The sequence below is a fragment of the Hyperolius riggenbachi genome, chromosome 5 (genome assembly GCF_040937935.1).
Source record: "Hyperolius riggenbachi isolate aHypRig1 chromosome 5, aHypRig1.pri, whole genome shotgun sequence".
NCBI lineage: Eukaryota > Metazoa > Chordata > Amphibia > Anura > Hyperoliidae > Hyperolius > Hyperolius riggenbachi.
Genome location: NC_090650.1, coordinates 357,502,062 through 357,525,321, shown reverse-complemented (window position 1 = coordinate 357,525,321; position 23,260 = coordinate 357,502,062). Strand labels below are relative to the sequence as shown.

Below are 23,260 nucleotides of genomic sequence, written 5' to 3'. Positions count from 1 at the left end.
AGAACATCATGACAATTAAAAAAAAAAAAAAATGTCAAGTTTCTTGAGCGTAATTTAATAAAGCACAGTTACACATAACACAATAGGACAAGTGCACAGCAACCGCACAAACATCCGCACCTACACATGAAGGCTTTTTTTTTTTCATTTTTTTTAAAGCGAGACTACGTTTCACACACACACAAAAAAAAAAAGATGTTGGCCTCTTGCCTCAATCTCTGCTGAGCCCTGGCCTGTCAACATCATGATGATTTTACATTTCTGTAACGATCGGTGTAACACAGAGAGGGCCTGATTACCGGTGATCTGCAGTATCACCGAGAATGCAGAATATACCCGATTATTGATGATCTGCAGTAACACCGATAATCAGATATATCTACTAACCTCTGGACACCTGAGAGATAAGAGTGTTAGGTGCAACAATAATACTTAGAGTACTGCACCTCAGGAGAAGGTACAGGAGCAGTAAGGAGTACTGCACAGAAGTAAGTTCCTTCCGTTGGCCTAGACTCTCCCGGGGGAGGAGCTAGGCTAAGAGTAGGAAGGACAGAGCGTGAGGGACACCAATGAGGGGGTGTCACTAACAGGTCTGGGAACTGCCTCTAACAGTAAGGCCAGTTCTCGAGGTCGGGCAAGCCAGGTCGTTAACACTAGTGGTGCTCAAATACCCCTTTTTAAAATTCGAGTTTGGTTGAATTCGAATAGTAAATTATTCGAGGTCAGTCGAATATTCGAGTCGAATAATTTTTACTATTCGATTCGACCTCGAACTTCGAGCTGACTATTCGAGTCGGTATTCGAGCTCATTATTCGAGCTGACTATTCGAATTGGCCTTAAATAGCTTCCAACACTTGTTTTGAGGGTGAATGATGCAAGAAACATCTTTTTTTCCAAGTAACAACAGCAAGTGATTATGTGGGGATGTTCCTTTAAAAAAAAAAAGGTGGAAAGAGAAGTTGTGTCCAGAATTTTGTTCAGTACTGTATATACTTCTTCTTCTTCTTCTTCTTCTTTATCTTCTATATCTTCTTCTTCTATTTCTTCTTCTATATCTTCTTCTTCTTCTTCTATATTGTCTTCTTCTTTTTCTTCTTCTTCATCTTCTTCTTCTTCATCTTCTAATCTTCTTCTTCTTCTTCATCTTCTAATCTTCTTCTTCTTCTTCTTCTTCTTCTTCTTCTTCTTCTTCTTCTTCTTCTTCATCTTCTTCATCTTCTTCTTCTTCTTCATCTTCTTCTTCTTCTTCTTTATCTTCTTCTTCTTCATCTTCTTCATCTTCTTCTTCTTCATCTTCTTCATCTTCTTCTTCACCTTCTTCTTCTTCTTCATCTTCTTCTTCTTCTTCTTCATCTTCTTCATCTTCTTCTTCTTCTTCTTCTTCTTCTTCTTCTTCTTCTCCTTCTCCTTCTTTTTCTATATCGTCTTCTTCTTCTTCACTTATTTCTCTTTTCATTTTTTTTTTAAAGAAATGCAGCTATTTTTGAGCGTAACAAATAGCTGGTGGGCGCACGCATGTTGGAAGCGCCATTGTATGTGCTCCCTGGCAGTGGAAACACACAGACAGCAGGAGGTAAATTCAGCAGCAGGAGAAGGAGGATGAGTGTGTGGCAGCAGGCAGTCAATGAGGCAGGCAGCGTGACATAATAGCCCTGGTACCTAGCGGTGATACCAGGGCTGTAAATAAACACAGCAGGCAGGAGGTCCCAGACAGCGGTCGTGCAGCCCACATCGTGTCCAATACACAACTGGGACAACACAGTTTTCAACCCGGGCACCTCAGAAAAATTAAACCTTTTTTTTTTAATGGTTTTTTGGTTTTGGTTTTACAACCAATTACACAGATATAGCTATTTTTTGACGTAATAGCTGGTGGCAGAGTGGCAGCAGAAGGTAATTCTGTGTACCCTGGCAGTGGGAAACACAGACAGACAGCAGCAGCAGGAGGAATGGAGGAGTAATTATGTGAGCAGCTATTGTTTGACGTAATAGCTGGTGGCATAGTGGCAGCAGAAGGTAATTCTGTGTACCCTGGCAGTGGGAAACACAGACAGACAGCAGCAGCAGCAGGAGGAGGAATGTAGGAGGAGCAGTGTGAGTGTGGCAGCAGGTAGGCAGCGTGACATAATAGCCCTGGTACCTAGCGGTGATACCAGGGCTGTAAATAAATACAACAGGAGGTCCCAGACAGCGGTCGTGCAGCCCACATCGTGTCCAATACACAACTGGGACAACACAGTTTTCAACCCGGGCACCTCAGAAAAATTAAACCTTTTTTTTTTTTAATGGTTTTTTGGTTTTGGTTTTACAACCAATTACACAGATATAGCTATTTTTTCACGTAATAGCTGGTGGCAGAGTGGCAGCAGAAGGTAATTCTGTGTACCCTGGCAGTGGGAAACACAGACAGACAGCAGCAGCAGCAGGAGGAATGGAGGAGTAATTATGTGAGCAGCTATTGTTTGACGTAATAGCTGGTGGCATAGTGGCAGCAGAAGGTAATTCTGTGTACCCTGGCAGTGGGAAACACAGACAGACAGCAGCAGCAGCAGGAGGAGGAATGTAGGAGGAGCAGTGTGAGTGTGGCAGCAGGTAGGCAGCGTGACATAATAGCCCTGGTACCTAGCGGTGATACCAGGGCTGTAAATAAATACAACAGGAGGTCCCAGACAGCGGTCGTGCAGCCCACATCGTGTCCAATACACAACTGGGACAACACAGTTTTCAACCCGGGCACCTCAGAAAAATTAAACCTTTTTTTTTTTTAATGGTTTTTTGGTTTTGGTTTTACAACCAATTACACAGATATAGCTATTTTTTGACGTAATAGCTGGTGGCAGAGTGGCAGCAGAAGGTAATTCTGTGTACCCTGGCAGTGGGAAACACAGACAGACAGCAGCAGGAGGAATGGAGGAGTAATTATGTGAGCAGCTATTGTTTGACGTAATAGCTGGTGGCATAGTGGCAGCAGAAGGTAATTCTGTGTACCCTGGCAGTGGGAAACACAGACAGACAGCAGCAGCAGCAGGAGGAGGAATGTAGGAGGAGCAGTGTGAGTGTGGCAGCAGGTAGGCAGCGTGACATAATAGCCCTGGTACCTAGCGGTGATACCAGGGCTGTAAATAAATACAACAGGAGGTCCCAGACAGCGGTCGTGCAGCCCACATCGTGTCCAATACACAACTGGGACAACACAGTTTTCAACCCGGGCACCTCAGAAAAATTAACCACTTCAGGACCACAGTCTTTTCGCCCCTTAAGGACCAGAGCCTTTTTCTCCATTCAGACCACTGCAGCTTTCACGGTTTAATGCTCGGTCATACAACCTACCACCTAAATGAATTTTACCTCCTTTTCTTGTCACTAATACAGCTTTCTTTTGCTGCTATTTGATTGCTGCTGCGAGTTTTACTTTTTATTATATTCATCAAAAAAGACATGAATTTTGGCAAAAAAATGACTTTTTTAACTTGCTGTGCTGACATTTTTCAAATAAAGTAAAATTTCCTATACATTTGAGCGCGAAAGTTATTCTGCTACATGTCTTTGATAAAAAAAAAACCATTCAGTGTATATTTATTGGATTGGGTAAAAGTTATAGCGTTTACAAACTATGGTGCCAAAAGTGAATTTTCCCATTTTCAAGCATCTCTGACTTTTCTGCGCACCTGTCAGGTTTCATGAGGGGCTAAAATTCCAGGATAGTACAAATACCCCCCAAATGACCCCATTTTGGAAAGAAGACATCCCAAAGTATTCAGTGAGAGGCATGGTGAGTTCATAGAAGATTTTATTTTTTGTCACAAGTTAGCGGAAAATGACACTTTCTGACAAAAAAAAGAAAAAAAAAAAGTTTCCATTTCTTCTAACTTGCGACAAAAAAAAATGAAATCTGCCACAGACTCACTATGCTCCTCTCTGAATACCTTGAAGTGTCTACTTTCCAAAATGGGGTCATTTGTGGGGTGTGTTCACTGTCCTGGCATTTTGGGGGGTGCCTAATTGTAAGCACCCCTGTAAAGCCTAAAGATGCTCATTGGACTTTTGGCCCCTTAGCGCAGTTAGGCTGCAAAAAAGTGCCACACATGTGGTATTGCCGTACTCAGGAGAAGTAGTATAATGTGTTTTGGGGTGTATTTTTACACATACCCATGCTGGGTGGGAGAAATATCTCCGTAAATGACAATTGTTTAATTTTTTTTACACACAATTGTCTATTTATAGAGATATTTCTCCCACTCAGCATGGGTATGTGTAAAAATACACCCCAAAACACATTATACTACTTCTCCTGAGTACGGCGATACCACATGTGTGGCACTTTTTTGCACCCTAACTGCGCTAAGGGGCCCAAAGTTCAATGAGTACCTTTAGGATTTCACAGGTCATTTTGAGAAATTTCGTTTCAAGACTACTCCTCACGGTTTAGGGCCCCTAAAATGCCAGGACAGTATAGGAACCCCACAAATTACCCCATTTTAGAAAGAAGACAACCCAAGGTATTCCGTTAGGAGGATGGTGAGTTCATAGAAGACTTTTTTTTTTTGTCACAAGTTAGCGGAAATTGATTTTAATTGTTTTTTTTCACAAAGTGTCATTTTCCGCTAACTTGTGACAAAAAATAAAATCTTCTATGAACTCACCATACTCCTAACGGAATACCTTGGGGTGTCTTCTTTCTAAAATGGGGTCATTTGTGGGGTTCCTATACTGCCCTGGCATTTTAGGGGCCCTAAACCGTGAGGAGTAGTCTAGAAAACAAATGCCTCAAAAGGACCTGTGAATAGGACGTTGGGCCCCTTAGCGCACCTAGGCTGCAAAAAAGTGTCACACATGTGGTATCGCCATACTCAGGAGAAGTAGTATAATGTGTTTTGTGGTGTATTTTTACACATACCCATGCTGGGTGGGAGAAATCTCTCTGTAAATGGACAATTGTGTGTAAAAAAAATCAAAAATGTGTTCAAGTTAGTGAAAAATGACACTTTGTGAAAAAAACAATAAAAATCCAATTTCCGCTAACTTTTGACAAAAAATAAAATCTTCTATGAACTCATCATACACCTAACAGAATACCTTGGGGTGTCTTCTTTCTAAAATGGGGTCACTTGTGGGGTTCCTATACTGCCCTGGCATTTTACGGGCCCAAAACTGTGAGTAGTCTGGAAACCAAATTTCTCAAAATGACTGTTCAGGGGTATAAGCATCTGCAAATTTTGATGACAGGTGGTCTATGAGGGGGCAAATTTTGTGGAACCGGTCATAAGCAGGGTGGCCTCTTAGATGACAGGATGTTTTGGGCCTGATCTGATGGATAGGAGTGCTAGGGGGGTGACAGGAGGTGATTGATGGGTGTCTCAGGGGGGCGGTTAGAGGGGAAAATAGATGCAATCAATGCACTGGGGAGGTGATCGGAAGGGGGTCTGAGGGGGATCTGAGGGTTTGGCCGAGTGATCAGGAGCCCACACAGGGCAAATTAGGGCCTGATCTGATGGGTAGGTGTGCTAGGGGGTGACAGGAGGTGATTGATGGGTGTCTCAAGGTGTGATTAGAGGGGGGAAATAGATGCAAGCAATGCACTAGCGAGGTGATCAGGGCTGGGGTCTGAGGACGTTCTGAGGTGTGGGCGGGTGATTGGGTGCCCGCAAGGGGCAGATTAGGGTCTAATCTGATGGGTAACAGTGACAGGTGGTGATAGGGGGTGATTGATGGGTAATTAGTGGGTGTTTAGAGGAGAGAAGAGATGTATACACTGCACTTGGGAGGTGATCTGATGTCGGATCTGCGGGCGATCTATTGGTGTGGGTGGGTGATCAGATTGCCCGCAAGGGGCAGGTTAGGGGCTGATTGATGGGTGGCAGTGACAGGGGGTGATTGATGGGTGGCAGTGACAGGGGGTGATTGATAGGTGATTGACAGGTGATCAGTGGGTTATTACAGGGAATAACAGATGTAAATATTGCACTGGCGAATTGATAAGGGGGGGTCTGAGGGCAATCTGAGCGTGTGGGCGGGTGATTGGGTGCCCGCAAGGGGTAGATTAGGGTCTAATCTGATGGGTAACAGTGACAGGTGGTGATAGGGGGTGATAGATGGGTGATTGATGGGTAATTAGTGGGTGTTTAGAGGAGAGAATAGATGTAAACAATGGATTTGGGAGGTGATCTGATGTCGGATCTGCGGGCGATCTATTGGTGTGGGGGGGTGATCAGATTGCCCGCAAGGGGCAGGTTAGGGGCTAATTGATGGGTGGCAGTGACAGGGGGTGATTGACGGGTGATTGACGGGTGATTGACGGGTGATTGACAGGTGATTGACAGGTGATCAGGGGGGATAGATGCATATAGTACACGGGGGGGGGGTTCTGGGGGGGGGGTCTGGGGAGAATCTGAGGGGTGGGGGTGATCAGGAGGGGGCAGTGGGCAGGGGGGGGGATAAAAAAAAAATAGCGTTGACAGATAGTGACAGGGAGTGATTGATGGGTGATTAGGAGGGTGACTGGGTGCAAACAGTGGTCTGGGGGGTGGGCAGGGGGGGGTCTGAGGGGTGCTGTGGGCGATCAGGGGGCAGGGGGGGGGAAATCAGTGTGCTTGGGTGCAGACTAGGGTGGCTGCAGCCTGCCCTGGTGGTCCCTCGGACACTGGGACCACCAGGGCAGGAGGCAGCCAGTATAATAGGCTTTGTATACATTACAAAGCCTATTATACATATGTGCAGCGGCGATCCGGGTGCTAGTAACCCGCCGGCGCTTCCGAACGGCCGGCGGGTTACTACGAGCGGTGGGCGGAGCCAGTCCCCGGCGGCTGATCGCGTCACGAATGACGCGATCGCCGCATAGCCACTCCCGCAGCCGCCCCCGCCGATGGGCGTATTGCGGTCGTTTGGGCCCGGACTTTGCCGCCGCCCATCGGCTGGGGGCGGTCCTCAAGTGGTTAAACCTTTTTTTTTTAATGGTTTTTTGGTTTTGGTTTTACAACCAATTACACAGATATAGCTATTTTTTGACGTAATAGCTGGTGGCAGAGTGGCAGCAGAAGGTAATTCTGTGTACCCTGGCAGTGGGAAACACAGACAGACAGCAGCAGCAGGAGGAATGGAGGAGTAATTATGTGAGCAGCTATTGTTTGACGTAATAGCTGGTGGCATAGTGGCAGCAGAAGGTAATTCTGTGTACCCTGGCAGTGGGAAACACAGACAGACAGCAGCAGCAGCAGGAGGAGGAATGTAGGAGGAGCAGTGTGAGTGTGGCAGCAGGTAGGCAGCGTGACATAATAGCCCTGGTACCTAGCGGTGATACCAGGGCTGTAAATAAATACAACAGGAGGTCCCAGACAGCGGTCGTGCAGCCCACATCGCGTCCAATACACAACTGGGACAACACAGTTTTCAACCCGGGCACCTCAGAAAAATTAAACCTTTTTTTTTTTTTATTGTTTTTTTAGTTTTGGTTTTACAACCAATATAGCTATTTTTTGACGTAATAGCTGGTGGCAGAGTGGCAGCAGAAGGTAATTCTGTGTACCCTGGCAGTGGGAAACACAGACAGACAGCAGCAGCAGGAGGAATGGAGGAGTAATTATGTGAGCAGCTATTGTTTGACGTAATAGCTGGTGGCATAGTGGCAGCAGAAGGTAATTCTGTGTACCCTGGCAGTGGGAAACACAGACAGACAGCAGCAGCAGCAGGAGGAGGAATGTAGGAGGAGCAGTGTGAGTGTGGCAGCAGGTAGGCAGCGTGACATAATAGCCCTGGTACCTAGCGGTGATACCAGGGCTGTAAATAAATACAACAGGAGGTCCCAGACAGCGGTCGTGCAGCCCACATCGTGTCCAATACACAACTGGGACAACACAGTTTTCAACCCGGGCACCTCAGAAAAATTAAACCTTTTTTTTTTTTTTTATGGTTTTTTTAGTTTTGGTTTTACAACCAATATAGCTATTGTTTGACGTAATAGCTGGTGGCAGAGTGGCAGCAGAAGGTAATTCTGTGTACCCTGGCAGTGGGAAACACAGACAGACAGCAGAAGGGCAGTACACAGCAGCCCACTGTAGGTGTAAAATGTGTGGCTGCAGGCGACGTAATAGTCAAAGTGAACCAGGCTGGCTTAGTGAGCAGGAGCCAGGAGGTGGTAAAGGGTGGTAAGGCACATTAACGATGGTTCTAAGTTCCGGCAGCCAGTTCATGTCCCCCTCTCGCCGACAACAGGGGCCAGGAACTCGCCTTCCACCCACGCCTGGTTCATCTTGAGAAACGTCAGTCTGTCCACAGACTTGTGAGACAGACGTGAGCGTTTCTCGGTGACCACGCCACCAGCTGCACTGAAGCAGCGCTCGGACAGCACGCTGGAAGGGGGGCAGGACAGCACTTCCAGGGCGTACTGCGCCAGCTCGCTCCAGATCTCCAGGCGCTTGACCCAATACTCCATGGGATCAACAGGGGCATCGCTGTCAAGCCCGCTGTAGGACCCCATGTAGTCAGCCACCATGCGGGTCAGGCGCTGGCTGTGACCGGAGGATGCTGCTGCTGCATGCACCTCCTCTCTAGTCACTGCTGCCGGAGCCTCTACAGTCCTGTAGAGCTCGTGGCTGAGAGACAGCAGGTCTGTGGGGCGCTTGCTGCTGCTGGATGCAGGCACCTGCTGCTGCCTCTGTGCTGGCTGGACAGTGGGGGTGGAAGGCTGGGGGAAGGCTTCCTCCAAGCGCTCAACAAGGGCCTGCTGCAAGCTCCTTATTTGTTGCGCTGGGTCTCCTCCTGCAGGCGGCAGGAACTGGCTCAACTTCCCCTTGAGGCGTGGGTCCAACATCATGCTGATCCAGATGTCCTCCCTCTGCTTCATCTGGATCACCCTGGGGTCCTTGCGCAGGCACGCCAGCATGTGCGCTGCCATTGGGAAGAGGCGGGCCACGTGTGCTGGCACATCGATGGCAGTGCTGTCCTCATCCTCCTCCTCTGCCTCGTCAGCCTCATCCTCTCTCCACCCCCGCACCAACTCAGCTGCACTGTGCTGCTCCCCCTCATCAGCAGCAAGGTCAGGGACCTCCACCAAGTCCTCCTCCTCCTCCCCCTCAGAGGTGGACTGTGCAGCTGCTTGCCGCTCCTGCTGGTCCAAGGCTGCCGCTCCCTGTTCCAGCAAAGCATCGAGGGCCCTGTTCAGCAGACAAACCAGGGGCACCCACTCGCAGACCATAGCATGGTCCCTGCTCACCATGTTAGTGGCCTGCAGAAAGGGAGCCAGCACTAAGCACACCTGCTGCATGTGCCTCCAGTCATCATCGGGGACGATGGACGGGATGTTGCTGGTCTTGTCCCTTCTCTGAGCGGCGGAAACAGTGGCCAGGGCAAGGTACTGGTTGACAGCGTGCTTCTGTTCAACCAGACGCTCCAACATCGCCAGGGTGGAGTTCCAGCGAGTCGGAACGTCAAGGATCAGCCGATGGCGTGGCAGCTCCAGCTCCTTTTGCACGTCTTCCAGGCTCGCACAGGCTGCAGCCGAGCGCCGGAAGTGACGCACAACGTTCCTTGCCGTTTCCAGCAGTTCGCCCATCCCCTGGTAGGTGCGCAAGAACTTCTGCACCACCAGGTTCAGCACGTGGGCAAGACAGGGGATGTGGGTCAGGTTTCCCCTGTCTATTGCGGCAACCAGATTGGCCCCATTGTCGGCCACCACCTCTCCGACTCTGAGGCCTCTGGGGGTCAGCCAAATCCTCTCCTGCTCCTGGAGTTTGGCCAACACATGGGTTGCCGTCAGCTTGGTCTTCCCAAGGCTGACCAAGTGCAGCAGCGCTTGGCAGTGGCGGGCCTTCACGCTGCTGCTGAGGCGGGGGGTTTGGCCAGGTGTGCCGGAGGATGGCAGAGGATCGGAGGAACCTGCTGCAGTTCCCCCGACCCTGCGGGGTGGCACCACCCACTGTGTTGCTGCTGCTGCTGTGCCCGCTGCTGCTCTCCCATCCTCACCCCCTTCCACCAAGCTGACCCAGTGGACAGTGAAGGACAGGTAGCGGCCTGTCCCGAAGCGGCTGCTCCAGGAGTCCATGGTGACGTGGACCCTTTCACCAACCGCGTGCTCCAGCCCTCGCTCCACATTGGCCATCACAAAGCGGTGCAGTGCAGGAATGGCCTTGCGGGCGAAGTAGTGTCTGCTGGGGAGCTGCCAGTCTGGGGCTGCGCAAGCAAGCAGCGCACGCATGTCGCTCCCCTCCTGCACGAGCGTGTACGGCAGGAGTTGGGAGCACATGGCCCGTGCCAGCAAGCCGTTCAGCTGCCGCACGCGACGGCTGCTGGGAGGCAGAGCCCTAACCACCCCCTGGAAGGACTCGCTCAAAAGGCTCTGGCGTCGCTTTTTGCTGGCACGGGAATCAGCAGACACAGCAGAGGAGGCCACTGAGGACTGGCTGCCAGAACAGGCCTCAGTGTCGGTGGCAGGAGTTGCAGAGGGGGGAGGAGCAGTGCGTTTCCGCACTCCTGCTGGTGCTGCTGGAGGAGCAGGAGGGCGGGTGGCTGCTGTTGCTGCTGCTGCTGCTGAAGGCTGTGCAGTGATGGGTGTGGTGCCACTGCCAGCACCAGATTCCTTCAGCCTCTGGAACTCCTCATGCTGGTGGAAATGTTTCGCAGCAAGGTGGTTGATGAGCGAGCTGGTGCTGAACTTTAAGGGGTCTGCACCTCTGCTCAACTTCCGCTGACAGTGGTTGCAAGTGGCGTACTTGCTGTCCACAGTGGGCATGGTGAAAAAGCGCCAGATTGGTGACAAAAACATCCCCCTACGGCATGGAAGCGCTGCTGCCTGTCTCCCTGTGGTGGTTGGGGGGGGGGCTTGGGTGCGGCTGGTGGTGGTACTGGCAGATGCTGCTGCTGCTGCTGCTGAGCCTGAGACACCAGCAGGCTGTGGGACCTGCCTACTGCTGCCAATGCTTGCAATGATGCGCCTCCTTGCAAGGCCCACAAGCGCATCCTCCTCCTCCTCCTCAGAGCTGCTGAGGACGACATCCCCTGGAGGTGGTGGCACCCAGTCTCTGTCTGTCACCGTGTCATCACCATCATCCTCCCCCTCCTGAAACATGTCCTGCTGGGATGATGACCCCCAAACTCCTCTCCTGATGCATGGATAGGCTGCTTGACTGTCGCCACAGTCTTGCTGTCCAATCCCTCATCCCCCAAAGTGCCCATCAGCATCTCCTCCTCAAAATCGCCAACAACAGCAGACAATACCCTGATGGTGCCTGGGGTCAAAAGACTGCTGAGTGACAGGTCGGCGACTGACGGTGAACTGGCCTCCTCCCCAGGCCCTGCTGGGCGGCTTCTGCGAACAGGGGTGGTGGTGGTGAGGGTGGAGGCCTCGGATGCAGAGCTGATGGCGGGCTGCTCATCCTCCGTCATCAGTTGCACCACAGTGTCTGCATCCTTTTCCTCAATGGGACGTTTCCGACCCGGCTGGAGGAAAATCGGAGCAGGTGCTACACGCTGCTGCTGCTGTGTCTCTGCAGCGTGAGTTGCAGATGCTCCTGCTGGGCGGCGCCCAAGGCGTCCACGGCCAGTGGCTATGGGAGGAATGTTAGCCACTGACGCTGCTGCTGCTGCGGAACTGTGCATGGTGGCGCGGCCGCGGCCTGCCACAATGCTGCTCCCTCTCCTCCTGATTCCCTTGCTGCCCTTCCCCTTGCCCAAACCGCGCTGGCTGCCACTTCCAGACATCTTCGATGTTTTGGGCGTATAGACAAAAGTTTTTTAAAAGGGCGGGTGAAAAGTGGGGTACTTTAATGGAGTGGGTTGGTGGGTGAGGTGACTGAGTGAGTGTCCCTAGTACAGTAAGTAAGTAGTAACAGTCAGTAAGTACAACTAACTAATTACAATAATCAATCAGTTATCAGAAGGAAATAGAGAGTGTGTGTAGTGTGTGTACACAGACAGTGAGTGCACACACGCAGGAGCTAGTAGCCTATGAACAGTGACTGAGTGTCCTAGACTCCTAGTACAGTAAGAGTAAGTAGTAACAGTAAGTACAACTAACTAATTACAATAATCAATCAGTTATCAGAAGGAAATAGAGAGTGTGTGTAGTGTGTGTACACAGACAGTGAGTGCACACACGCAGGAGCTAGTAGCCTATGAACAGTGACTGAGTGTCCGAGACTCCTAGTACAGTAAGAGTAAGTAGTAACAGTAAGTACAACTAACTAATTACAATAATCAATCAGTTATCAGAAGGAAATAGAGAGTGTGTGTAGTGTGTGTACACAGACAGTGAGTGCACACACGCAGGAGCTAGTAGCCTATGAACAGTGACTGAGTGTCCTAGACTCCTAGTACAGTAAGAGTAAGTAGTAACAGTAAGTACAACTAACTAATTACAATAATCAATCAGTTATCAGAAGGAAATAGAGAGTGTGTGTAGTGTGTGTACACAGACAGTGAGTGCACACACGCAGGAGCTAGTAGCCTATGAACAGTGACTGAGTGTCCTAGTACAGTTACAGTTTATAACTACAATACTAATACAATAAGTAGTAAAGGACAGCAGAAATACTGGTATAGATGAGAGAAATAAACAGAGGACAGGAGAGAACAGCTGCCCACACAGGCAGGCCCTGAGGCCTAAAGCTGTAAGCTTGCAGCAGCTGTCTCTGTCTAGTATGTAACACAAAAGCTACTAACTAAAATACAATGTCTAACTAACTAACAACAATATAGGTGTGTATAGGAGGTGTATGTGAGCAAAAACGCTAGGTAAATGACCACAATAGAGCTCTTGCTAAGCCAAAGCACAAAGGAGCAACTCTCTCTCTATGCAAGTCTCAGGCAAGCACGGAGAAACCTAACATGGCGGCCGCTATTTATAGGGTAGGGGCTGGCCAGGGTCCCCCTCTGTGATTGGCTGCCGTCAGAGGGCCTGGGAGCCCTCTGATTGGCTCTAAGGACATCAATCTGGGCTATGACGCTATTCGAGCTCGGTACCGAGCTCGAATAGCGCCGTTTTGCTCGAATAGCTCGAATAGTGAATGGGCTATTCGAGTGTACTCGAATAGCCCATTCGAATAGCTACAGCTATTCGGAGCTCGAATACCGAGCTCGAATAGCTGAAAAAGAGCTCGAATATTCGAGCTACTCGAATATTCGAGCTCTGCTGAGCACCACTGGTTAACACACAGACAGATAAGGTACAGATTCAGGAGACAGATTCGTAATCCAATGGACAGGCAGAGTTTGGCAACGAGGTATCAGAAATAGCGAGGTACAGAGTCAGGAGGCAAATACAGAGTACAGGAACGAGCAGAGTTTGGCAACGGGATATCAGAAATAGCAAGGTACAGAATCAGAGTTCAGAGGAGTGGTCAGGCAGGCAAAAGGTCATAACAAATAATACAGATCAATATTCCTAATGCTAAGGTGTGAGGTCCTTGATCGTCAACACCTTTGGAAACTATGCTAAGACACAGATACGAACAAGGTCTGAGTGCTACCACGTTGTGATCGCAACGCCAGACACCAGAGAAATGACCAGCACCCAGTATATATACACATCAGCGCTTCCAGCGCCTCCCCTAAGTGCTGGACCAATGAGAAGTGGTGGAAATGTCAGCTGACCAGCTTGGTCAGCTGACCTTCTTCTGGCTGTCATATAAACTCTGCCTCTCAGCGCGCGCGCGCGTCACTCTGAACCTGTGTGGACTATCAGTCCCAGCCACACCAGCCACACTTTGCAACGTCTCTGCCGGCCTGCACGCGGGGCGGGACGCACCGCCATCTGCACATGCGGTGGCCTCCCTGCGCCCGGTCAGACTGTCAGCAGCAGGCTTATGCGCGCAAACCGGTTTCTCCGCGTTCCGCTATGACAGCCGCGGAAACAGCCGCCTCATCCTGCGTCCATGCGGCGGCTTTTCCGCATTTCTTCACAATTTCTCAGAAAGATGGGAGGGGAGCACTGTACATCAAGAAGGCCTTCTTCTACTATTGATCCTTTAGCGCTCCTCAGGTGGGATAAGCACAGATGAGTGCTAGTATTCGTCTGTTCTCATTACTGGCTACAGACTTATATTCACATTGTTCAATGATTAAAGTCTCAGAGGGCCTAAATGCACTGTGGTCTTATCCAAAACTAGTTAGATATCACAAATGAAAATGTACTATTTATTAGACAGCATTAGGGCCTAGTTGTCATGTCTGGAGATTTCGGTCTTCAAAGTTTAGACTCTGTGGCGCTCTCTTCTGTGCAGAAAGCATTGCCAGAAACTAAATAAAAGCAAAAAAAAGTTTTATTTGTAATATTTTATATCGTTCATTTTTTCCCCTATTTTCTTAATGTTTATTTTGGGTGCAAATCCAATAGATAAATAAAGTAAAGCAGAAAAAAAATAAAGAAAAAAATACTATACATTCTATACAATTCCTTTTAACTCATTATCAGCTTCAATGGAGTTATTTCGTTTGAGACAGTTGCACTGCTTTTGACTTCAGTCAGCAGAATTCGATGTGCTATAAATTCTTGAAATGCTTTGAGCTCTCTCTACTAGCAGAAAATACAGAAACAAAGCAGAAGTCCTCTGTCATTGTCTCACAGTGCCCCCTAGTGACAAGTGGCCATACATACACTTTACAACAATACTATTTAGTAGCAAGCCAATGTAACAAATAAGAAATAATAAAAAAGAAGTGCTAAATGAATTGGCCTGGAGCAATAAATTGGCTGCTAAAGGGTAAATAGTGCGCACCTGGCTGCTCTTTCAACATACTGTATTTGCAGGGGTACAAAGTCAGCATAGAGGTGACATCATGTAACCATTATGCAATTATATTTTATGAATCCCAATAACATAAATCCAGCATTCTGCAGTACACAGGCTGTACAGTATATATTAGTCAAGCTTAGCGGGAAGTATACATTTCAGTCCTATCATTCTCCCTTGATTGCCAATGAAGTCTGTTCAGCTAATATTATTCTGCACTTAAGGCTGAAGATGTAAAAGTTTTAAGCAACCTATTTAAAATGAGTGTGACGTTTTATTGGCTTAGGACTGTGGAATGCTTATACAAGGGTTTTGTGTGAATGGAGTTAAATGTATATGAAGCTATAAATACATCAACTGTTTCTTTTTTCTTCTTCCACAGATACTGCTCTTCAGGTTGCAAGGAATAGGCCGAGTGTCTGGAATAGGATTAACATGTGAAAACATACTTTGTACTTCACACTTTGCTATGAAATCAGAGAATGTTAAGAACAGTAGCTGCAACCACTTCGCTGTGAAAAGTGTGTGGGAAAGAGAGTCCTCCAGGATTCCTGACCACAAATGGAGGGGGAACATTACGTATCTAAAACAAATGACATGTTTACTTAGCAGGTTTTACTTTCCCAGACACCGGTAGTGGGGAGCCAAACACAAGGTCATTCTTCCAATGTAAAAACAGGCTAGAAGATGAACATCTCAATGAGATGAGAAGCCTGCTACGGTGGCGTATGCACGCTTACAGGGGGCCCAGATACGCTATTCCAGGGAGTTCCCCTCAAGCATGATGAGGTTATTGGGACTGAATGCAATGACATCATTCTCTGCAAATAACGGTAAACTGTGTTAGAATGGTAAATGCAGTCCTCTGTCAGTTATCCTATAGTGGTGTCTTTTAAAGCAGCATCCCAAAGGAAAAAATAAAAATGAACTTTGCAGCTAACCCATGTCTGGAAATGACAAGTTATGAGTTAAAGGGGACTTAATGTAAAAGGAATAAGGAGGCTGCCATTTTCATTCCCTTATAAACAATGCCAGTTACCTGGCTGTCATTCTGAGCTTTAGGCTTTAGTTGTTTGAGTCACACACCTGCAATAAGCATGCAGCCAGTGGAGTCAAAGTATCTGATTAGCAAGTTCATTCTGGGCCAGTGAAAAAGTATTAGAGGCAGAACATAAGCAAGAAGTCAGAACAGAACTGGTATTGCTTGTTAGAGAATCAGATGGTGGCGTTCAACCATGCTAACCTAGAAATAAAAAACACATTTATAAGTACGGTAGATAAATACTAGTTCTACTTACATAACATGTATTGCACTGTACACGGTATGATTCCTGTGAATTGCATAAAGGAAAAGCAGAGAATCCTATTCTAGGCAGTTTCCATCTTTGTTACCTTTGACCTCCTGACATTTCCTCCTCACTTTTTTTTTCTTCTCTTGCTAATTGTGTATTCTTACCCACCCTCCTCCCAGAGTCTTCAGACACTCCCACTGAGGTCTATACTAGGAAGTGCACGGTCTTATGTCATTAGAAGGAGGGGAAATTAAAGGTAAGAGGAGGAATATATTATAGATAAAAAGACCCCCAGCATGCAACTGTTTGGCAATGGCAATTAAAGGGCCAGTACTCCTAAGAAGGTATGTGATAACGCTAAACTATAACAGCAGAAAAAGTTTTGACAGTTTTGAATGCAGGCTTAGCATTTTTATCTAGCTACTTTTGAGGGTACTTCTGGCTAGCTAATACTAAGTGACAGCTGGGACAGCCAGCACACTTGTGTTGCAGTTTGGTGGGGGTTTGTGGGTTCATGGAAGGTGAAATCTAAGTTGCCAGAACTTCTGTGCCTATAGGCTCAGGTGAGGTAAATCCAGGCCTGGTCTTGTGTGTGTGTCTATAAAGAATGAGCTGTCACAGAAAATATTGCCATACAAGACATGAGACCAGAGCAGGTCTATTTCCTCCTGGTGTAGGGGAGCTAGAAACTGCTTTGCAGGGGGCAGTGCTTTACTTTTCTCTGATGCAACACATGTAGACAAGACACAAGACTAGACTGTACGTACATGAATTTGTCTTTTTTTCTGTCACCATAATTTTAGGTGTTAGACAGAAGCCTGCTGATTGGCTGCAAAAATAAATATTCTCATCTGTTGCTGAGAATGCCTAGCTGCTGGACTGTTGCGGGGCTCTGATAGCAGTGGGCAAGGTATAGGCTCAGCAAGTAACCACATAAATGGCATTCTCCGAAGTGACAGCTCCTGCAGTGGAGATGTCAAGAAAATCTGTAAAATGTCATCTTACATGTTTGTTTTAGGTTATCCCACAGTTCCTGCAGTCCACTTATTCATTCCCACAAAAGGTGAAGACTTACATCAACATACTGTCTTTGGACTGAAGTCAGCCATTCCAAGAGCTGCAATAACAAAACCTTCCTTTAGTGTGGTTATGCTTAACCGCTGCCTATGTATTTAACCACGATGGCCAATGCTTGCTTGAGCCAATCTGTCTCCTACAGACACATCTGATAATATATCTCCATCTGTGAGGATTACGTTTAGGATTACTTCCTCAGGACTGTTTCATAGACACCTCATTCCAGGAATACAGAGTGTCACAAGTTCTGGCTGACTTAGCAACTGGAACATTCCAGTCCACAACAGGCATAATTATCGCCTCACCTTTCATTGACATCTCCATGATTTCTCCTACTCGCAGCCATATATAACATAGCTATTCAATTAGTCATTCTTCTCTGAAACTCCGTAAGGCCAAAATTGCTTTGCTTTTTTTTTTTTCTTCAGTTTTTTTTTGTTTTGAGCCACAAATGCCCAGCTTTGACAAATTCAGATGTGAACAATTGCATTAGTTTTCACTGATACCAGTCTTATACTGTCTAGCAGCTTAGTTGGTTTTCTCAGTTTATTCTTATTAGAAAGCGCTGGTGATGTTCCTACAATCAGAGCAGAATCATCCACCAGGCATCTAGGCAGGTGCTTGGGGCCTAGTCTGTGTCCAAGGGCCCACCTGCCACCTTATTCGACATCTCTTCACTTCAGCTAAACAAAAGGTTGACACATTTAAAGAGAATATGTACTCTAAAATTCTTACAATAAAAAACATACCATTCTATTCATTATGTTCTCATGTGCCCCTCTGTGCTGTTTCTGCCACTCCCTGCTGCAATCCTGGCTTGTAATTGCCAGTTTTAGGCAGTGTTTACAAACAAAAGACATGGTTGCTAAACAGAGTGTGATAGGCTGAGAGGAGAGCTTGGAGAGGGTGTGTAAAGCTTCTGCCTATCACAAGCAGTGCTGCACATTCTACACATTCCAGCCTGAGCCCGACAGAGCTGACAGAGGAAAGAAGATAAGATTTATTACAGAGACAGTGGAACTAGAAAAGGCTGCAGTATGCCAGACCACATTAGAACAGGCATAGGAACTTATAGGATAGAAGAAATAAGGCTCAACATTTTGTTACAGAGTCTCTTTAAAAAAAATGCGGGGGGGGGGGGGGGAAGCAGGCATGTGTATTAGCAGTTCTCATGCCCACCACTCCACCCCCTCCACTTGGCTGGGTCCGGCAGTAGTGTGCAGGCGCTGTCCTGGCAGCTGAAAGCGCTTTACGTAAGACGTCACAATTGATCAAAGGCGTACGCCACTGGGTCAGCGCCTGTGCACTACTGCTTGACCCAGCTGACACCGAAGAGGTTGAGGGGGCTTTTAGGTGAGAATGGTGAGAATGGTGGGAGCGGTGGGCATGAGGACTGTTTCACATATATGCCAGAACATACTCAAAATAAGTTTGAAGTTCAATTTTAACCTACATTTTAAAACTTTTTAATTGCTATGTGTTGATAAGTTCTTTTGCAGGGGAGATGAAGATTTATTTCCTGGAAAAAAACTCGGGAGAAGAGTTAATTGAATACAGGCTTATGTTTAAAAACCTAGGGTGATTTACAAAAGCTAGTAACACACTGCCATCAGTCGGAAGTCGTATTTCATTAATGTACTTAACCACTTAAGGACCAGGGGATTTCTGTGTGATCTGTGCTGCGTGGGCTCTCCAGCCCGCAGCACAGATCGTGAATGAGGCAGGGTGATCAGACTCCCCCCCCCCCCCCTTTTCCCCACTAGGGGGATATCCTCCTGGGGGGGGTCTGATCGCCGCCGTTCTGTGCGGCCGAGCGGGGGGCGGGGGGAGGTCTACTCAAAGCTCCCCTCCACAGCGATATTCCGCGCTCCCTCCCCTTACCTCCCTCTCCCTCCGTATCTGGGCGGCACAGGACGGCGATCCATCCTGTACCGCCTCCAATAGGCTTTAGCCTATCAGACGGTGGTGATCCCCGGCCAATCAGAGGCCGGGGATCGCCGATCTCCTTTATGGCGCTGCTGTATTGCTGTAAACAGCTGGGATTTCTTCCCTGTGTGTTTACAATTAGCCTGCGAGCCGCGATCGGCGGCTCGCAGACTGTTTTCAGAGACACCCTCCGTGAACTGACATGGAACGGCTGCTCGAATGAGCAGCCGTTTCCATGGAAACACCACTTCGACCTGCCAACGCCTATCGGCGTTAGGCGGTCGTTAAGTGGTTAAGATACATGTTTATGAACATTTGATTGGCTACAATATTTAAGTGCACATGGCTACTAATTGCATTATGCCATTAAAGAGAAGAAGCGATCAATAAACAAAAAAAATCTCTTAATATGCTCATTGGCCCCACCCAGGAGGCCAATCGTTATTGGCAAATCAAAGCTTTTATCGCCTGAACCATTTATGCAGCTGCTATGTTTTTGTCTGATTATGTTACAGTATCTAAAAATTTGCAGCCCGACCATCTGATTTGATAATTTTATCAAATTGGTGCAGCAACAAGCGTGCCCGATGGAGGATTTGATAGATAACGGGCCAAAATTAGTCAAATGCATCAATAAGACATGCCCGACTACAGTGTAAATTCTCACTTGAATTCTCACTTGTCCTGCCGGCAAAACTCCCAGCATCCTCTGCAGTCCTCCGCCACCACCCTGTGGTGCCAGGCACATGTGTGATATCATGCACGGTGCACATGGGGGGTGGTGGCGGATAAGGCAGAGCGTCGTGCCAGTGAGACATGAGAATTCAAACTGCACAGGAGCAGAGAAGGGTGGATTTTATGCGTGTATCAAAAAAGGGTGCCTGGAAAAAAGTGCGCGGGATATAGCCGAAAGTATAAGTTGTAATGTAAAACAATATTTTTTTGTTTATAGCTTACTTCAAGTGTAGTTATGCACCCTGACAATAGAGGATGACGTGCCAGGCTGGAAGGACAACCAATCCCATCAGATACGTAGAGAAGCAGTCGGCACCGTCTTCAGTTGCTCTTATTTATTCAGCTTAGTCATATAAATACACAACATTTCGGAGCGCAGCTCCTTTCTCAAGTGATGACTGTCTGACAACAAACATGGACAAGGATCTCCTTTATATACCCAAGCACATGTCTAAATCACACCCCTAGGCTCCAAAAGGGCCAATCACCGCTCTCCCATAGAGCGGACCTGATGGGGAACACATGTCCAATGGAGTGGACCAATGGAAGGACGCCAACAGCACCATGTGATGCGGAGGGAGGATGCGGAGGAAAAAGCGCATCCCGCGATGCGCCCCTTCTCCGCCCGTCCACGTCACAGGCTCCGCCCCCAGGTACACGGACCTGATGGGGAACAGGACTCCTCAACGTAACCGCCGTCATCAGTCAGCGGGACGCCGCCCAGCTGACACTCCCCGCCGCCAGCCAGCCACTGACTGAAGCCGCCCGCCCTCCCCGACGTCATACCCTCTCCATGGCAACCTGTCAACAGACAGCAGTGTAAACACCGCGCTGTCAAACATCTTACCATGTGTCCGGGCAGACACGGGGCGGCTGCGGATCAGTACAGCCTAGGGAGGCAAGGCGCCTGGCAGCAAACATGTTCACCACCATCGCCCCACATCTGATCGGCCGTTGTGGCCAACACGCGGCAGGAAGGCCAGCTGGACGATGTGGCAAGCCACATAGAGGGGACAGGCGGAGAAGGAACTCCCCACCCTCCAATCAGCCCACATAGCCTTAAAGGAGAAAATAAAGGTAATAAGCACACAAAACGCAAAAAACAAACAACAGGAAGAATGCAATGCAATGATTACAGAAATGGTCTGAGATCAAGCTCCCTATTCATGCCTAGAGGTTCCATACAATCTAATTGTTTAATCCAGTGAGCTTCTCTCAGTAATAATAATAAAGGAGATCCTTGTCCATGTTTGTTGTCAGACAGTCATCACTTGAGAAAGGAGCTGCGCTCCGAAACGTTGTGTATTTATTTGACTAAGCTGAATAAATAAGAGCAACTGAAGACGGTGCCGACTGCTTCTCTACGTATCTGATGGGATTGGTTGTCCTTCCAGCCTGGCACGTCATCCTCTATTGTCAGGGTGCATAACTACACTTGAAGAAGTCTTTACCAATAGTATTGCACCTGACCTTATCTATACCTATTATGGAACCCAATGCTGTGGACGCCATCACGTTCTCATATACACCTGAAGATGCAACAAGGATTGCTACATCGGTGACTAAGGAAACAGCCTTTCTTAATAGGGCCGATGCCAAGTCCATACACCGCCATCTTGAAAGAATTCACAAAACGCGTATTGCATTTGAATTGCATGCTATACCTATCCCTACTCTCACACAGAACCCTCCCTGTACCTATCCCTAACACCTAGACCCCCCCTAGTGGGTGCCTAACCCTAACCACCCCCCTAGTGGTGCCTAACCCTAAGACCCCCCCTGGTGGTGCCTAACCCTAACCACCCCCTGGTGGTGCCTAACCCTAACCACCCCCCTGGTGGTCCCTAACCACCCCCCCTGGTGGTGCCTAACCCTAACCACCCCCCCTGGTGGTGCCTAACCCTAAGACCCCCTGGTGGTGCCTAACCCTAAGACCTCCTGGTGGTGCCTAACCCTAACCACCCCCCTGGTGGTGCCTAACCCTTACCACCCCCCTGGTGGTGCCTAACCCTAAGACCCCCCTGGTGGTGCCTAACCCTAACCACCCCCCTGGTGGTGTATATTGTACTGTAACTACACCTATACCTACTCTCACACAGAACCCTCCCTGTACCTATCCCTAAGCCTTAGACCCCCCTGGTGGTACCTAATCCTAAGACCCAACTGGTGGTGCCTAACCCTAAAACCCCCCAGGAGGTGCCTAACCCTAACCACCCCCCTGGTGGTGCTTAACCCTAAATCTCCCCTGGTGATGCCTAACCTTAACCACCCCCCTGGTGGTGCCTAATCTTAAGACCTCCCTGGTGGTGCCTAACCCTAAATCTCCCCTGGTGGTGCATAACCCTAACCATCCCCCTAGTCGTGCCTAACCCTAACCATCCCCCTGGTCATGCCTAACCCTTACCTTCCCCACTGCACAAACACCCTTACACACATATAAACAATAATATATTTAATCCTTAAAATACTTCACTATAAATAACACGAATAGAATAATTTATATATTTGTAATAGAATAAATAGCGTTAAAATCACGTACACATTAATAATATTATAAATCGAAAAAGGTACATATACTGTATATAATAGAATAGATAGCCTTACAATCACGTACGCATTAAAAATCTTAAAATAACAGTAATATTAAAAGCGATATATTAGAAAACTATAATGAACGCATTAAACTGTAAGTGTAAAAAACAAAGTTAACACCAAAAGCGACGTATTTCCAATACAACAAGATTGAAAACGATATTTAAGCATTATACGTATGAAAACGAATTTTAAATGATAAAATAAGTGTAAACGAAAATTTACTTGTTACAGCCCTGAAAGCAAAATTTAAAAACGGAAAAATAAGTAAACCACAAAGTTAAAACGAACTTGTAAACGATATTTGTAATAAACCTTATTCTGTAAATGAAAACTTTTGTTAACATGATCCCTGCAACCGCTATTTCTCGGGCGCCCTTTTTTCCTGTCGGGCGCCCAATAGCCGATATTTTGCATTGCAGTCTATGGCCTCGATTCATAAAGCATTTCCGCATGCGGAAATGCTGAAAACGGCTCACTTTACCGACCACACAGCAAAATCTGTATTCATAAAGGCTTTTTCCGCATGAAAAGCCGACATTCGCGAGCAGAGTGATAAATCACCGCCTTGCGCGGTGATTATCTTACCAAAAGTAACAAATGTTAATTCATAAAGATTAGAGGTAGCGGTATGCGGACGGGGATTACCGCTACCTCTGATGTGGCGAGAAGCGTGCGGAATCCATTGCAGTGAATGGGACAGACCTCCCAAGCAGCTGCAGCAGAGAACACCGCACGGAGGGACTCGGCCAGCTTCTCCTGTTTCCGCATGCGTAGGACAGCCTAACGCCAGCCTACAGCGGAATATCTCCGCACGCATATCACAACAGGCAACATTTTTATGAATTACCACCCTGAAGGCTGAAATACCGACAGCGGTGTTTCCCCGCTCGAGTTTACCTTACCAACAGCACTTT

The 23,260-nt window shown here is 47.8% G+C and overlaps 1 protein-coding gene across 1 annotated transcript in view; it reads right to left on the bottom strand.

Moving 5' to 3' along the window:
• C5H8orf34 (chromosome 5 C8orf34 homolog) overlaps positions 1-23,260 on the bottom strand; it is a 245,957-nt gene that overhangs the window by 751 nt on the left and 221,946 nt on the right. The gene's annotated exons all lie outside the window — the stretch shown is intronic.